This window comes from Symphalangus syndactylus, chromosome 11 (assembly GCF_028878055.3).
Source record: "Symphalangus syndactylus isolate Jambi chromosome 11, NHGRI_mSymSyn1-v2.1_pri, whole genome shotgun sequence".
Lineage (NCBI taxonomy): Eukaryota > Metazoa > Chordata > Mammalia > Primates > Hylobatidae > Symphalangus > Symphalangus syndactylus.
In genome coordinates, this window is record NC_072433.2 from 85,528,137 (window position 1) to 85,533,889 (window position 5,753).

Consider the following 5,753-nt stretch of genomic DNA (forward strand, 5'->3'; position numbering starts at 1 on the left):
GACACTGTTATATCTGAGGATTTCCAAGGGTTTGAAGAACTCTATGCCAGGAACCCAGGAAGAAGCCCAAATGTATTTTTTATTATATCACATGATAGAATTGGGAAGGAAAGTTGGGTAGAAGACATAACCCCACCGCTAACCTTATCGCCAATGAAAGTCAACCAATCTGTGCCTCAAATTGAAGAATTTTGATTAAAGTAAAACAGCTTTCCTCCAAATTTGCTAAAAACCTAAGAATATGGGTTGAATTAAAAAATTACCTTTAAACCATTTTTTATAAACTAAAAAATATCTTGAAAACAACATAAAAATAACTAAGATTTTGATTTTGGATCAAAAGAATATGTCAACAACTTCAAAACAATTCCTGCTAATGAATCTACTATATATATTTTGGAACATTTAATGAAGTGATAACATTCATAAATGGCCTTAAATACTGGAGACATTCATTCTCATTCTCTCTCTCCCTCTCTGTCTCTCTCTTTCTGTCCTCTCTCCTCTCTCATGCTCATGCACTAGATTGCTTGCTTTCATTTTTCCTCCTTCCTCAAACAGAACAACCATCACTCTCGAACTGCAGAGACATGAAGATCAACTGCTCCACATCTCCGTGTAGCAGGAATGTTTTAAAATTTAGTACGGGCATGGCTGATTTTAGGGATCCCATTCTGCCATTCCCTCCCAAGTAAGAATTAGAAAAAAATCTATCATAGCAGCAATAAAAGGATGAGAGAGAGAAATTGGGATCTTCAAAATGTATGCATGTTCATGTTTGTGGGGGAAGGAGGAGACATATTATTAGGTGGAGGAGTAGATAAGATCCAACCGCATCAAACAGTAGGGAGGCAAATGCATAGGACCTCTTTATGGTGAAATTTAAGAGAAGGAACCTGCCAACTAGCTGCACAGACTTTCATACCGTGCAAAGCATATATATAAAAACCATCATGCTGCATTTAGAATATTTTATAAACTAAAAATTATATTTGGATACACTGAGATATTTTACTTGCCTGACAGAAAAAAAAATTACAAATCACACTATGAAAGCTTAAAGATTACATTCACTAACATGAACGTTTTAAGTCTTACATAGCTGTTTCTCCTCCCTTCTTGACAAAATATGGTATTGGGTGATTGCACTGCTTAGTTACCATTCCATTAAATGCGGTCAATCTTAGCTTTTCGTTTTCTAAGATTCTAATGAAAGCCATGAACCACGTCTCCAGAAAATATAACTCACATGAATGTAATTTGGGATAATTCACAGATGCTGTAAAGCCTAGGAAAATCCTTAGACAGAAGAGAGGAGTATGCAAACACAGTTTCCCAGAACTTCTGCCACTCAGATCAGATCATTTTCTGAAAATATGGTGGATAACAGAGCTGTTCTCCTTCTTGCAGTGGAGAAACTTGTGCAAAATATATAGGTTGCCTTTAAGGCCATACAGAAATATCCAATATTTTTAACAGAACAGTCTGATTTACTACATCTAAAATTATAACACAGGGGTCTGTTTCCATTTCAAATCCTTAAAGCTTTTGATTTGTTGAGTGCTGAGAAAAAAAGAAATACAAAGAGATGCATACATCAAGTCAACACCTTCATCCCTAGAGTTTCATCAGGCTATTTACATCTCAAAAGAGATCTTCTAGTGGCGACTGAAGCAGCATGGCCAAGCCCTGCAGGGTGCACCTGAGCGGGGAAGCCCGTAAACAGGTGGAGGTCTTCAGGCAGAATCTTTTCCAGGAGGCTGAGGAATTCCTCTACAGATTCTTGCCACAGAAAGTCATATATCTGTATCAGCTCTTGCAAGAGGACTCCCTCAATGTGGCTGACCTGACTTCCCTCCGGGCCCCACTGGGCATCCCCATCCCAGACCCTCCACCCAAGGATGATGAGATGGAAACAGATAAGCAGGAGAAGAAAGAAGTCCCTAAGTGTGGATTTCTCCCTGGGAATGAGAAAGTCCTGTCCCTGCTTGCCCTGGTTAAGCCAGAAGTCTGGACTCTCAAAGAGAAATGCATTCTGGTGATTACATGGATCTAACACCTGATCCCCAAGATTGAAGATGGAAATGATTTTGGGGTAGCAATCCAGGAGAAGGTGCTGGAGAGGGTGAATGCTGTCAAGACCAAAGTGGAAGCTTTCCAGACAACCATTTCCAAATACTTCTCAGAACGTGGGGATGCTGTGGCCAAGGCCTCCAAGGAGACTCATGTAATGGATTACCGGGCCTTGGTGCATGAGCGAGATGAGGCAGCCTATGGGGAGTTCAGGGCCATGGTGCTGGACCTGAGGACCTCCTATGCTGAGCTTTATCAATCATCAGCAGCAACCTGGAGAAAATTGTCAACCCAAAGGGTGAAGAGAAGCCATCTATGTACTGAACCCAGGACTAGAAGGAAAATAAATAATCTATATGTTGTGTGGGAAAAAAAAATTAAACTTAAAAATTTTTAATTTATTTACACATATGGGATCCCCTAGTTTTCTTTTGAATTTCTTTCAAAAGAAAGCTAGGGAATCCCATATGTGTAAATAATTTTTAAATGTATAGTAAGACTCATCCCCTCCATTTAACCAGTAAGAAATAGAAACATAGTCATTTTTAATGATCCTCTTAAATTTATGTGTTTAGCAAGTGGTGAATTCACCATTACAGATAGATTCATACACGCCCTGACTTTTGAGTCAATAAGATAAGACCTAGTAATACTTATTTTTACCAAGCATCCCAAATGATGGATTAGTCATAAACTGTAATATTTCTTAGAACTTTTAAAATCTTCGGTTCATATGTATTACACCTACCTCAGGAGGCCTCTGAAAAAATGCAAATGGTAAACAGCTTCACCCAAGACCCACTGAATCAGACTCTGTAAGGGGTGGGGTCTGGGAATGAACCTCTTCATGCAGCTCCCAATATTATTCCAATTCACACCAAAGTTTGAAACCTACTTCACTGGAAGTTCCTTCCAGCCCTGTGATTTTTATGATCCTGGTTTATGACTAATCAGCCTAAATTTTACTTGGTAGACCACACGTCTCCCTGCCAAACTTCCTCAGCCAAATATAGCAAGAGTTGACAGATGCCAAGCGGCAGTGGTCTTTGTCAGTGCCCATCCTAAAAGCAGCTGGGCCCACGTGGCCTCATCCCCAGCTGTCTTGAGCTGGGCAGCAGGTGCCAGGATGGCCAGCTGTTCTCCCAGGCAAGTCTGGCAACTCTGCTTGTCCAGATCTCGAATTTTCCCTTGGGTGGCCTTGCTTTTGTGGGTGGTCCAGCCCAACCTTAATCCTAGTGAGTGAGCATTCCAAAGCTGAAATACCCAAACCAGAGCCAACAGAGAGTGCATATGTGTTTTATATTTATAAATACATATTCACACATTGGATTGGATGATCCCTTAAAGTCCTATCTAGCCTTAAATTCTATAAATTATGTGTGTTCATGTATCAATATTATGTAAAGTGTTGTCATACATATTCTTGGTTGCAGATGAAAATTGGTATAGTCCTATTTCTACTCTCTCTCAACCCTCCTCTATTTTTCAAAATAAGAACACCAAGAAAGCAAAACCTAAATACCACCAGACTGAAATAACTACACCTAACAAATCTCATAGGAAAGAAAATGACGTGACAATACACTGCCTATGTGCAAAGGACATAAACATTTACAAAGGAGAGGGAAGGAGGGATGAATAGGCAGAGAACAGAGGGTTCTTAGGACAGTGATAGTATATATACACTACGTATAATACTATATATATATGTATACTATGTATAGTATATAGTATAATACATAATGTATATATATACACACACTATGTATAAAGAGTATATACTTACAGTATACACATGTATATACTACATGTATGTATATTTAGTATAATGGTGGGTACATGTCTTTATACATTTGTCCAAACCCACAGATTGTACAACATCAAGAATGAGCCCTAATGGACTTTTAATGATAACAATGTGTCAATGTAGGTTCATCAATACTAACGTATGTGCCACTCTAGTGTGGAAGTTCATAATGTGGGAGGCTGTCCATGTGTGGAATACTTCTGTACCTCCCTCTCACTTTTGCCATAAAACTAAAATTGCTCTAAAAAAGTCAAGTTTTTAAAAAATGTTACGTATATGTACAGGAATAAAGACAATACATACTTTTGCAAAACTGTAGGGGAACGGTGTGGTTCTGTTCTCATTTTGCTTTTGTTTTAAAATACAAGTAGCAAAATATTGTATACTGTAACAATATAATACCAATATTCAATTTGTAAAATTGATGCAAAATTAGATTTAAATTTAAAAGTGATGTTTTTAGTACCTTGAGTTTAGGTATTCTTTACATCTGTATTATTTTCACGTTCTTTTCTTATAGTAAATAGTAATAGTAAAGAAGAAAACCTCCATAATTTGATGTTGTCAGATAAACTTTTGCTTAGCAGATTTCTCACCATTCCAAAATGAACTGATAACTGTCTTGCAACTTTATGGAATGAAATCATCTGTGAAGGTTTTTAAGAAAAATACAATCTTTTAATACTCTGAGTCAATACAATTTTAATCTGCTTCACCCACACCCTGAAATCATGATAGAATAAAGCTGAAATGCCCTAAAGCACTTGGTTATTTTTTCTTTTAAACTTCTTATGCTAGATGTTGTTGACAGATAATATCACAAATCTTTGAAGAAACAATAACTTTGTAATCAACTATCTCTGGGACTGCACGAAAGATGACAAAAATACCCAATGATTCTTTTGGAGAAGACTACCAGATGTACATACCAGCCTATACCCACACAAATATTTGGACAAAAGAACTAAAGTTGCAAGAGAATAAGCAATGCTTTTATATGAAAAAGGTGAAATTGTATTTTACATATTTATCATGAAAAGCAAAGAAAGTTTCACATATACATCATATAGGCATATAAATTATACAATTATTTTAGTTGCTAATAAAATGCCATTATTTTAACCAACTTAATAGCTTACTTCAAATGTCTGTAAAACCATTTGCAAAGTTGAAATAGACATACGCAAATGCCTATATATATGTTATAAAATGAAGAGGAAATTTGATTGTTGACTAATTCGACCAATAAGACAGGAAAAGTGGTATAAACAAATTGATGTGTAATCTTGAATTGTTCAGGGTGTCCACAGTGATATGCTTAAGTGGCAAGCCCACAAATTTCACTTCATTTTATGGGAATTGGGACAGAAGTCCTGCAAGGCAAATATGGTAAAAGTGTCTCTTACCCCAGGGCCTCCTGTTGGACATTCTAGGTCTCACCTTTTACTCTCTGCAAGATAAATTTAAGACCCCAAGGCTCTCATTGCTTCCATGCTTTCCTTTCTATTCTGTAAATAGATTCTTGTTCTGATGAAGTCATCTGTAATATAGTTAGCAAATGTGTAAACATGAGTGAACATTTAGAATATTATCTTTATTAATATATATTTAATTAACTTTTTTCTTTTAACATCTTAAGAAGCATCAAAATCTCCTGTTGAAAAAGAGAACTGATTTCAAAATTTAACAGGTGAGGAAATGAGAACTCCAGGGGAATTTCCCCGTGGATGGCCCCACATGTACAGTTAATAGTCCATCTCTACATATGGCAAGACTCTGCACACCCACACATAGCTTTTGTGATGTATTCTCTAAAATCCCAGCAGCCTAAGAACAGCTAGGAACTTACATTTCTTTTATAAGAGATAATGTA

At 36.9% G+C, this 5,753-nt stretch overlaps 1 pseudogene; it reads left to right on the forward strand.

Moving 5' to 3' along the window:
* The first annotated feature begins 1,670 nt into the window (after nucleotides 1-1,670).
* On the forward strand, nucleotides 1,671-2,449 carry LOC129493015 (proteasome activator complex subunit 2-like; annotated as a pseudogene).
* The last annotated feature ends 3,304 nt before the right edge of the window (nucleotides 2,450-5,753 follow it).